Source organism: Prinia subflava, chromosome 2, assembly GCF_021018805.1.
Source record: "Prinia subflava isolate CZ2003 ecotype Zambia chromosome 2, Cam_Psub_1.2, whole genome shotgun sequence".
In the NCBI taxonomy this organism is placed as follows: Eukaryota; Metazoa; Chordata; class Aves; order Passeriformes; family Cisticolidae; genus Prinia; species Prinia subflava.
This window is the reverse complement of record NC_086248.1, coordinates 2,775,727-2,788,317: the sequence shown is the minus strand read 5'-3', so window position 1 is coordinate 2,788,317 and position 12,591 is coordinate 2,775,727. Positions and strand designations below refer to the sequence as shown.

At 49.8% G+C, this 12,591-nt stretch overlaps 1 protein-coding gene across 1 annotated transcript in view; it reads left to right on the top strand.

Moving 5' to 3' along the window:
- The window catches only part of XKR6 (XK related 6), a 174,076-nt gene that overhangs the window by 104,909 nt on the left and 56,576 nt on the right, over positions 1–12,591 (top strand). The gene's annotated exons all lie outside the window — the stretch shown is intronic.

The window sequence follows — 12,591 nt, the reverse complement described above, 5'->3', positions numbered from 1 at the left end:
CGAGGGATAACTGGGTATTTTCTGTGGAATATTTAACCTACAGAACCCAAAATGTCAGTGCTGAACCCCTCTTTTCTCTGTTGCTGCTTCAGCTGTGCTGGTGAGGGAGGTGACAGCTTAGACCTGGGCAGAGAGACCTCGTGCTCTGCATCATCTGGAGCCTCCAAAATCCGTGTGGGGAGGGGGTCTTCCCCTTCTTGTTGCTTTCTTCATCTTGGTGGGATTGTGATATTGTTTGTTGGAAAAGTCTCCACCTGCATGAATTAAACAGAATTCCTGCCTGAGAGCAGGAAGGGGCTTTTTGAACATTCCCAGAGGAGATGGAAAGCAGAGTCCTGATTTATTCATGGAGAAAGGAGAGGTCCCATCAGTGACTCATCTGGAGTGCTGGAGCACAGAACCCCCTGCTCTACCCCAGATGTTTCCAGCTCTGGAGCAGCATAAAGAAAATCACTCTGCTTTTAGGACAAAAAGTAAGGAAAAAAAGAAAAAAACCCAAAAAACCCACAAAACAAACAAGCAAACACACAAACAAACAAACAAAAAAAGAGGAAAGTCTTAAAAGTGCTTGAAAGTGGCTTGAGATATCAACTGTTCCACCATTTCCATGAGCCACCTGCACACTCCAGCTGGATGGATGGATTAGGCAGTGCCAGGGTGTGATTTTGGGCCAGTGGCATTGGCTCAGGTGGTTCCCAGGAGCACTTTTGGAATTAGCAAAGGGCAGGGATAATGATGGGGTGGTGCCTTAACGGTGAGACATGCAAGAGGAAAATATTTCCTCGTGGTTTGAAGCCCAGCTTAGGTTTTGCTCTAAGAAATGGCAGGAGCTGCACTACCCAGGGGAGCTCTGGAGCAGTGGAAAAGCACCAGGAGTAGTGAAATACAAAACAGATGAAGTTAGGGAGGGGAGCTCTCTGTAAATCATCTGTCTGCTGCCCCTGTGATGTGACCAAGCGAGACAGCTCGGGTCCCCAGGGAGGCTGGCACCACGAGGCCTGGGGTGAGCTCCTGGAGTGCAGCAGGGTCAGACCTTGTGCACAGCTGCCCTTGGGCTGTGGGTCTGGATCCCCCCCGGAGCAGGCTGACCAGGGATCATTGTCACTTCTGGAACAGATGATGGTGACGCCCTTCCCTTCACATTAACTTCCTCTTGATGTGCTCCCGGGGGGAATGATTATGGTGATGATGTTAATGTGCAGACGCTGGCCAGGCTCTCTCAGGCTGCTCTGCAGCCCGGAGAGGGGCCCTGCTCTTTTTGGGGTGGATGGAGCACCCCAAGGTGGTGGCAAGGCTCTTCCCCAAGGAAATGCAAGCTTACCTGGCTGCGCTGGTGTTGGAGTCCAGGACATCCCTCTGGTCACCCTGGAGGGTTTGGAGACTGGACAGGGGGGTCTGGGATCTGTCCAAGGGGCTCAGGCAGCCTCACACAGAGCCCAGGAGGACACTGCCTCTGATCCCTGGCCATGGGAGTGAATGCCCACAGTGTGTGAACAATCACAAGCTGAGAGAATTCAAAATAAGCAGTAGCTAGTTTATCACAGAGTGTGAATGTAGAATCTAGGATTTTTAGTATAGGGGTTTGAAGAGACAAGATGGAGGAATTGGGGAGTGGTCCTGTCCTCCTTGTTCTTGTTCTTTTCCCCCATTTTCTGCTGAGTTGTATCACAAGGATTGGTTTAGAGTAGAAATGACATGTTAACATAGGCAGTAAGTATTGGTAAGATTCTGTAAATAAAAAGTTCATTGTGGACGGTGGTTGGGTCAGAGAAATTGTACAAAGGGTCCGGGACCCTCTGACCCGCCCAGTCCTGCCGCGTGTCCTGCTCTGCTGGGGACGCCCTGCAGAGCTGAGAAAGAACTGAGAGATCATGAAAGAATAAACAACCTTGGAAACACGGACTGGCAGACTCAGCTTGTCTTCTCTGGCTCTGGATCTTTCAGGCAAGAAAAGCTCGAAAACCCCACACACCTCAGGGAACAGCAACCGTGAGATGCTGGGAGCTCACCTCTCAGGGATGCTCTTCCTGGAGGGTCTCTGGGCACTTCAGCCTTGTCCACTCCTCGTGGACAGGAGGGATGGTCCAATTGTGATCCTGTCCACAGTGCCACACACTGGCTTTCCCTTATGTTTTTCAGTGGAGTCTCTTTCCCTGGAGATTATTAAAATCCACCTAGACACCATCCTGAGCAGCGTGGCCCCTCTCCCAGCGTTTCTTCTGAAGGGCAGCACACAAGGCCTTGTCTTAGTGGGCAATGAGTGGACAAAACTTGAATGGAATCTCAGTTTTGACCCATCCTAAGGCAGAGCAGCTTCCAGAGGAAGGGGCAGGTGTGCAGTGTGTTCTGCTTCTGCCCAGGGAAAACTCAGCAGCTGGGAACCACTGGATCACAGCGTGGTTGGGGTTGGAAGGGAACTTGAAGGACATCTCTTTCCAACCACAACATAACACCTTCCACTATCCCAGGTTGCTCCAAGCCCCATCCAGCCTGGCTTTGGACACTTCCAGGGATCCAGAGGCAGCCACAGCTTCTCTGGGCATCCTATGCCGGGGTCTCTCCACCCTCACAGGGAACAGTTTCTTCCTCACATCTAACTAAAATCTCTCCTCTTTTACTTTAAAATCATTGCCCCTTATCCTATCACTATCTTTCCCATGTAAAAGTCCCTCTCCCTCTTTTTGGAAGTGCCCTTTAGGTACTGGAATTGGCCCTGAGCTCTCCCTGGAGCCTCCTCTTCTCCAGGCTGGACACCCCCAGCTCCCTCAGCCTCTTCCTCAGGGGAGTCATTATGACAACCACTCTTCACCCACGGGAGAGGGAAAATGTCATTCCCTGTCTAATTGTGGGGTTTGCTCCTTGTGTCCCCCAGCTCCAGCAGCAGCAGCCCAGAGTCCCATGGAATGTGGGAAGGGGGGTGGGCAGGGCTGATTAAATGAGAGCACATCATAGCTGGAAATAAAGAGCCTTAAATGAAATCCATCCCAGCTCTGAGGCCACAGGTACAGGACCAAGAAATATCTTTGAGAGCTCAGTAACACAGGCAGTGGGTTCTTTATGAGTGTCTCACAAGCTGCAGTGAAAATGTCTTTGGTTTTGTGAGGGCTGTGCCAAAGACCTGTGATAATATGTGTGGTGATGGTTTTCATAAAAATCTTAAAAAAAAAAAGGATTAATAGAACTTACACTTTCAGGGCTGGATTTTGCAGAGCTGGGCTACTGAAGTCAGGAAGTCAGTGAAGGTGCAGAGAGTTGCTGATTCTGAGAGCTTTGGAAATGCTCATCCTCACAAATATTTTTGGCTAAGCAGGCAAATAAATAAACAAACAAACAAACAAACAAACAAACAAACAAATAAAAGACCATATCCCCAAAAGCCCAGTTCCCCCTTCCTTCCTTGTGGGGAGAGAGGAGAGAATGATTTCCATAATCCTGCCCTCAGCCTGCTGGAGGGACACTGGTGATACCAATGGATTTACATCTCTCATCAAGGAGAGCGTCTGGATCCCTGTGTCTCAGGAATGTAATGTCAGGGAATGCTTCTCCATCACATCTCCCCCTCCCAGAGCAAAACCATGGGATGAAAACAATCCAGCTTCTGCTTTCTGTTCCTGCTGGATCTCTCAAGAGGCTTTTGCAGCCCCCCCAGCCCCAGGTGAGCCAAGGGGACGGGTGAGGGACAGGAGGGGACGGAAGAGGGGAGTAACAAAATCCTTTCCGACAGTTCCAACAGGCAGAGAAGGAGCCTCGGAGCGTGGAGATGCCTTGGCTGGAGTAAAAAGAGGCATCCAGGGCATGACACAAGTAGGTCATCCTGCCTCCCACTGCTTGCATCGTGGCAGGAGCAGAGCGGAGAGGGAAGGAGCCTCATCCACTTTCTCCTGCCCGCAGGGATTGTGGAGACGCCGCTTCCACCTGGTCCTGTGAGCATCCACAGACCCGGTGCCTGCTCTGCCCTGAGCACCAACACAGCAAAAGCCTTTAATGCTTCTAAAATGGAACAGTTTCAGCCCTAAACTCATCCTCTGCAGGGCAGCCGGGGTGAGCACAGCTCCGCCGCCTCGGGCAGGAAAACAGCCTTAGGATACTTTGTCCGTCTGCAGCTTGGCTCCCTCTGCTCCATGTGGGATATTACACCTCTCCTTTTCATGTCTCTCTGTATTTTTATCTTCCCATTTGGACGTTTTTCCTGGCTTGGAGGGGCCAAAGTTGTTAATGCCAGCCTGGCTGGTTTGGCTTTCTCTTGCCTGCTCCTGGGGACTGTCCATGCTCTGTGGCCACACTGCAAGGGACCAAGCCCCAGGGGAAAGTCTTGTTTCTCTGCCTTCCTCCCGAGCTGTTGCCCAATTCCCTGTGGAAAGAAAGGTTGTGGAATTTGTCTTCACTATCAAACTTTTGACCTTCTTTCCAAGCAGGGCTGCCTGTCCTTTGCTTTGCGAGGGATTCCTGGAGCCCACATTCCCATCTGGATTTGGACTGCATGGCTTTGACTGGACACAACCTTCCCCACTCCAGGCATTTCCCAGAGTCACAGAGGATCTCAGTTTGGAAAGGCCCTCAGGAGATTGTTCAGTCAACTCCCCCATTTTTGATTTCAGGCTCAAAATCACCAAATAGGTGTGGTTTGGTAATTGCCATTGGCACCACTCCTACTCAGGTCCTGTGTGAATTTGTCCCCAACAGCACAGGGATGAAACTTTGTGTGTTTTGCTTGCTTATGGCCTTGTGGAAGGTTCTGTGCCCAGGGCAGGGGGGTTGGAATGAGATGATCTTTAAGATCCCTTCCAACTGCAGCCACTCTGTGACTCTGTGATCATTATCATCCATGTTCTTCTCTGCAGTTGGCCTCAGTTCTTCTTCCCATGCCTGTATGGATTGATTCCCTGGCAGTCTCCTGCCTGCCTTAATCTCTCCATGCTTCCTCTTCAGATGCCCCTCCTGGCTGCTGGTTCTTTCCCTGTTAATTAGGCCTTTCCATGCTGCCAGCCTGGCCATGCTGCCTCCTGCCACCTTGTTCCATGTCATACCTGCTGGAATGCAGCAGGGAGGGGCTCCAGAACCAAGAGGCCTATTTAATAAATGAACTATTTAGAGAAACACTGAAGCCTGGAAAGCAGCACTAAGGCTTGAGAAGCCACGTAACCTCTGTGTTCTGTTTTACTACAGTGTGGTAATTCCCCTTCTCTCTGGTCCTCCTGCAGCTGAAAGCACCACCACGTGTATTTTGGTAACATCTGAGCACTTTGCGTACTTAACACAATGATATTCATATATTATTATATTATGTATATTAATATTATTACATATATTAATATATTCATCCTCCTGGGACTCAGGGTCTTACTGAAGGTGGGACAATGTTGCTGGTCCTTCATTGCCACCCAAGGAGCTCTTGGAGACAAATGGCCACTGCACCATCATTCTCAAGCCAGTTGATTAATTTTCCTTAATTCAGCCACATGGGAAGTTTGGCAGGACATAATCTTTTGTGATGGTTCAGCCCCTTCTTTCCCCACCAACCCTGCTTGTGTGCTTCTCCCTCTGGTCATACCTTTCCTGTCACCATGGGGAATCCCAAGGCAAGCAGGGGCAGTGGAATTCCACATTTGTGTACAACACCGTGGATTGATTTAGTCTGGCTCGCTAAATAAACACCAGGGACATCCCCTGCCCTAAAAGGCTGCTTAATTTATCAAGTTCAATCACAACAAGATCCCAGCTGCTGAATTGGCAAAATTCAGCCTGGAAGTCAATGCAGGACCAGGGAGTTGCAAGCAACACAGGGACACAAACAGGATCAGTCATTTCTCTGCTGAAGGAACAAGATATTTTTCAGTCTGCCTCTAAAGGCAGCTGGGAATTTGGTACCCAAGGGTATAACTTGGTCACCAAGGGGTGTAGATGGTCTGAAATTCATACCTGTGGCCAGAGTGTCCAGCAAGGCTGACTCCAGACTCCTTTTTATGGGAAAGAAGAGATTTGCCTTAAATAGGAACTGCCATGGGCTGGGTTAAACTTCCTTTCCTAGTTGGTCTCAGTGAAAATAGGACATATCTGTGTTATCAATCAACAGATTTGTGTTATCAATCAACCATTGGCCAATTTCACTGATCAGTGTCCTTTCCATATCCACTCTTTTAAGTAATGTATTAATTCTTCAGGAGACTGTCCAGACAACCCAAATGAGCTTTATTAGCTAACTGCCAATAATCCTGTGCTTTTCACTGAAATGGGAAATCCAGGCAGGTCTTTCCTGGAAATCACACACAGAATCACAGAATAGCCCAAGTTGGAAGGGACCCACAAGGATCATCAAGTCCAGCTCTTCCTGTTCTCATTGATTTCCTCAGATCAGTGTGACCTGCCCTGAAAATGTCATTCCCATTGGATGCTTCCAGATTTCCTTCCACCTTTATTTTCCCCTGGGAGAGCTACCCAGAGGATGATCCATCTCCTCCACACAGCTGAGCCCTGCCTGCACCATCAGCTGCCTCAAAGGCTTGGGAATCCAGCTCAGGATCTCTTTGCAGCCACTTGCAAACATTTCCAATTCCATATTGGACTGCACTTCTGCAAAGTGATGGTCCAAAAGCCAGACATGACCTCGTTGATAGCCACTAATTACCATCAGCAGACTAAAAACTGCCAGCTGTGGTCAGTGGTGACTTCTGGGGACTCACCCCTGCTCTGTGTGCAGCCAACTCTCCCAGGCACCGCTGTGGCTTTCCTTGGGATTCCACTGGCTTTTCCCCATTAATGACCCTAATTATTTCCCTGAGCATAAATTGTTCCTAATGACTGCAGTCATTTTTAGCGTGAGAGCACAGCAAATGATGCATCCATGGCACGGGATGGAGGCGAGGAACAGACCTTTCAAACCCCGTGGAATGTCAGGCACGCGTTATTTACAGGGCTGGGTGGTCCCTGTTGCTGGTTTGCAGGTTCAAAAAGGTTTTCACTTCTCCCTGGCCCTTTTTGGCTGTGATCACAGGTGGTCTTGGTGTGTGTTTCACTGCCCCACTGCTCAAAATCAGATATTTTGCTCCTGTGGGAGAGACTCAATAGGTCTCTTTCAACTGCTGGTCACTGAGTGGTTTGTAAAATTATCAGATATTTCCAGAGAGTCTGTCAAATCAAATTTGTCCCAAATAATTCAGCACTCCAAGCTGCAGATTATAGGTAGCCTCCTTCTCTGAAACCTACAAGCTTTGTTTTTTTCATGCCCATCACTCCATTTAATCACCACTCTTTTAGTGTCTGCTTTGGGGCTCTGTCAGAAGTATCTGCCACTCCGACAGAATGGAAGTCTTGGGTGTAATTTTCTGAGAAGACTTCATCACACATGATTAACTCATTTGCAGTCTTAATTAGACCTTGATCCTGGATGACGATTGAAAGATCTATAAGTTGATATTAGATTATTGGAATTGTTAACTGTGCCCTGGGCACAGGCACCAAGGATTGACTGCAAAGCAAAGAAGGCAGAAACACCCACGGTACTGCCACAGCACCCGGGTTAGGGACAGGGCTGAGTGACAGCCAGTGGCTTCTGCTCCTGGGATGGCATCACCACTCAGGATTTGCGTCTTTTCCTCAAGCTCCAGCATCCTGAAACCATATTGTTACTGGAGAGTCTTTGCTTCCATTAAAGAGGTGTTTCTGTCTGTCACACTTGTTAAGAAAAGCAATGCCAGTAGTGAGCTCAGAACTTAAATAAAAAATCCATGGCATTATTCCTAATGCCATCCATTTGCAGAGGGAAGGGTTTCCCAGGAGCTGGGGCTAGCTGCACTTTCTGTGCAGGACTGGAAGTCCCAGAGGAGGTTTCTGGGTGTGAGTGAGTGGCAGGCAGCACAGCCCCGAGGCTCTTGTGCTGTCACAAAGGTCTCTGTGGGAGCAGGAGCCCCTCCAGCCCCGCTGCTGACCAGGGGTGTTGTGGCTGAGCTGGGCCTGGCTCAGGGGTGGGCAGGGCAGTCCCTGTGTGTGTGTCCATGTGTAGGTGCCTGCTCCAGGCCTGGGATGGGGTTTGCCAAGCTCTGTGCACCTTAGGGACAGATCTCCAGATGTGTTTCCTGGCTCTGAGGCCAGCTGGTGCAGTCTGGCCGTGCCCTTACTGCTGTGTTTCCCATCCCTGATGTCCTTTCATCCTTCCCAAAACAGCATTTCCATCCACTCTGCCGACTGGGAAATGGCCAGGCCACCTCCCAAACCAGCCTCAGGAATAATTTTTGGGTTTTGCTTCTTGTTGGGGGCCAAAACACTGCTAGGAACAGGTTGTTCATAGCGAGCTCCTGGCTCTTTGCAGGGCACTCTGGATTTTACAGCTCTTTATCTAATATGACATCAGCTCTCCCTTTTCTGGACTGAAGAATCTTGGTCTCTGTGACATGTCTGGAGGACATGGAGCTGCTGGAACAAACCCAGAGGATGTCACGGGGATGCTCTGAGGGCTGGAGCCCCCTCTAGCAGCTCCAGAGCCAGGCTGGGAGAGCTGGGGGTGCTCATCTGGAGAAGAGAAGGATCCAGGGAGACCTCAGAGCCCCTTCCAGAGCCTAAAGGGGCTCCAGGACAGCTGGAGAGGGACTTGGGATGAGGGTTGCAGGGACAGGACACAGGGAATGGCTTCAAACTGCCAGAGTGCAGGGACAGATGGGATATTGGGAAGGAATTCCTAGCTGGGAGGAAGGTCAGGCCCTGGCACAGGTTTCCCAGAGGAGCTGTGGCTGCCCCTGGATCCCTGGAAGTTTCCAAGGCCAGGTTGGATGGGTCTTGGAGCACCCTGGGATAGTGGAAGGTGTCCCTGCCCATGGCAGGGGTTGGAATGGGGTGATCTTTAATATCCCTTCCGATCCAAACCATTCCATGATTCCACAGGCATTTTAACAAACCAGATCACCAAACTGCAGTGCCAATTTTCTTGGCACTGCCCCAGGGAGATCTTCACTGGCTCTGGAGCCCGACCTACCCAGCTGAGTGTCAGACAGGCTGGAGAAGGGGGTTACACCTCTCAGGATGGACAGGAAGGATTCAGGCGAGGCAGAGACTGCACAAAGGAGGACAAGAGGCTGCTGGCAAAACTCCTGCTCCTTCCCAACACAACCTTCCAGGAACTGGGGTTGAAAGGCCGGTTTGGGGCGACGTTCAGGTCATGCCACAGAAACATCCTGAGGGAGCACAGAGGATCCTAAACTTGGAGAAGCCCTGCTCACCTTGCTTTACCCTCGGATACCTCTGTCCCTGGGGATGTGCCCGGTGTCATCCCTGCCCGGAGGGAGCTCCAGCTGCTCGGGGACACAGCTGGGCAGGGAGGCTGCAAGCACCTCCTGCCCCTCCAACAGGGCTCATTCCCTGCAGGCAGGGCTAAATCCCGGTGCCAGGCAGGGGCTGGGACTGATCCCCTGGATTTCCTCAGCCCGACGAGTGTTAATTTGATCCACGCTGCTGTGGCAGGGGGAAAACACGGGGGCGGTGCAGCTGAACACTGAGATTCTGAAAAGGGTGATGGAGAATTTAATGGATATCGGTGGCTTAACGCTCCATTTTTCTCGTGATTCCCCCCTCGTTTCTTATCTCTCGTATTTACATAAATTATGTGGACTCCAGGGAAGCTGCGAGGCATGGAAATTTAATCAACCTGAGTCTCAGGAGCCTGGTCACTGTGCAGCAAAAGGAGGAAAAGAGGGGTGGGAAACGAAAAATAAAATAAAATAAAATAAAATAAAATAAAATAAAATAAAATAAAATAAAATAAAATAAAATAAAATAAAATAAAATAAAATAAAATAAAATAATAAAATAAAATAAAATAAAATAAAATAAAATAAAATAATAAAATACAAAGAAAGAAAGAAATCATCAGAGCACAGGATGTGTTAATAACACCAGCCCTGAGCCACATTCAGCAGCGAGCTGGATTTCAGGAGCAGGGAAGGGATGACATCACCTTTTGCTGCACACAGGTTTTCTTGCAAGCAGGAGGGATCTGGCAGGTGAACAGCAGCCAGGGAGGCACTTCCACCCCTCTCAACCCGGCACGGCAGCTCTTCCCCTTCTGGGATGCTGATCGGGACATCCTGGGGTGGGATCTCCTCTTGTAACACCCATCCCCTGGGGCCAGGCTCCTTTTTTCCCTCAGTTCTTCAGCACTGCTGCTAGAGGAGGGATTGGATGAAAGGGTTTGGGAAGAAGTCGTTGCAGGATTGCCCAGCTCCTCCTCGCAGGATGACATAATGCCTGCTGTGGTCTCTGAACTCCTGGTTTGCTGCTGGGCTGCAGCGTGGAGAGGCAAACCCACATCTTGCTAAAGGCTGAATTCAAGCACGGATGGAAATCCAGGAGTAAACCTGGAGGAAGAGGGATATATCCCTGATTTCACTCCGTGATTTTAAGTCCTTCTGCTCTCTCCATGTTCAGCAGGCAGACCCTCCCCTTCCCAGTGCAGCTCATCCTCTGCTTGTGGATATTAAAAAAAAAAAAAAAAAAAAAAAAAAAAAATCCTTTGTTTCAGGGTGATTTTTCCATTTTCTTTTGAGCTAACTGCTGACATGGGAGATCGAAACACTTGATTTGTGAAGTGTCAGTCTAAAATTCTTGCACTTTTCTGCTCCTTTTTTTTTTTTTTTTGATGCCACTTTAATTGCAAAACTGATACCAAAATTCACACTTTGCTTCCCTTTTTCAGTTGAGCCATTTTTTTTCCGTCAAGAATTGTTGGATAGTAAAAGAGGAGAGAGATTTAGATGAGATATTGGGAAGGAATTCCTGGCTGTGAGGGTGGTGAGGCCCTGGCACAGGTTTCCCAGAGAAGCTGTGGCTGCCCCTGGGTCCCTGGAAGTGTCCAAGGCCAGGTTGGATGGGTCTTGGAGCACCCTGGGATAGTGGAAGGTGTCCCTGCCCATGGCAGAGGTGGAACTGGATGATCTTTAAGGTCCTTTCCAACCCAGACCCAACTCCCAAACCATTCTGGGATTCCATGACTGCTTCTCCAAGATGCTGGGGAATTCAGATGGAACAGCAGGAAAGACTTTTCCACAGGAGACTGTCAGTACTGGAAGAGGCAGTCAGGGAAGTGGGGGAATCCTCTGTGGAGGCTCTGGAATCATGGATGTAGCCAAGCCCTGCCTGACCTGGTCAGGGGGTGGACACAGCTGGTCAGAGAGAGACCTCCGGATTTCTCACTACTGCTCTGATTCTCTGCCACCCCAATCAGACAGGATATCTGCTGGGCTGCTTTTCCACCTGAATCCTGCACTACACGAAGCCATGTGTGTGACAGAACACCTCTGCAGTCCCCTGAGTGGCCAAAGCTGCTGTCTGAGCAGAGGAAGGTGTGAGGATCCAGCTGTGGGGATTTCAGGTTCCCATCACACTCTGCACCCTGTTACTGACCCTACCCTTCCCCTGCCTGCTTCCCCCCTCTGCCAGCAGGATCAGCCCAAGGAATACTTTGGAAAAGCCCCATTACATTCCTTCCTTTTCCTTTGCTGCTGACAGGGTGGAAAAATCACCCTGGCTGTCAGTGTTGAGGACAGCTTTTGTGGGGTGCCAGTCTTATCACAGCTCACCTTACACCTGGTGACAAACTGCAGTGATCCATCTGACAGCCATGTGCTCCTGCACAAGGGGGACAAGGCAGGATAGGAGCCCTTAGATCCAGGGATATTCCTGGCCAGTGTGGAAGGGGAGCATCCCTCCCTGCCTTGCCCATGAGCTGGACTGACTGCTGCCAAACTGCTCAGGGAATTGGGTCTGGACACCAAGATGCTGCTCCAAAGTCCATGGGAGCAGGACTAGAGCTTCAATGGAACCAGGGCATGGATACCTTAGGAGTTAGTTCATTGTGTTTAGTGAGTCAGCTGAGGAGGGGCTCAGGAAACCTTGTCTAGAGTGGAGGGCTTTTTTTCCCCCTGTTCATTTTCTCCTGAAATAATCCTTCTTTAAGGTTGTTGTAACCCTCCATCCCATTGATTTGTGTGGATTGAGCCCACACACAGTTGGTAGACAGCAGAGCAGAGACAGAAGCTCCACTGTGACACAGTAGTGGGAGGGCTCAGGCTTTGGATCAGGCTGCCCAGGGAAGCAATGGAATCCCCATCCCTGGAAGTGTCCAGAAGGTGTCACATGGGGCCATGGCGTGGTGGTGAACACAGCAGTGCTGGGTTAATGGTTGGACTCACAGAAAAACAAGAATCACCTGAGCAGGAGAAAATCTCCAAAAAGGAGAGGCATTTCTGAGCATTTCCCTGACCTCCTTCACCGTTAATGGAAGAACACCTGTGCCTAAAGGAGCACAAATGGATTTATCCCAGCTGATCACAGGAAGGACTTGGGGCAAGCACCTCAGGAACCAGGCACATATTTTACTCACCTAAGGCTCAGCTCATTGCATTATTCATTTCGTGCTGCTTTTTCAGCTTCAGCATTTTGCTTATTGAAAGGTACCGTGCAATAAAGGGACCTTAAATCTCTTCCTGTTCCACCCCCTGCCACAGGCAGGGACACCTTCCACCAGGCTGTCTTGGTTTGGAAAGACAGGGATCTGTCAGGGAAAGTTGGAGCTCTCCTTGGAATGGAGAGTGTAAAACCCCTCCC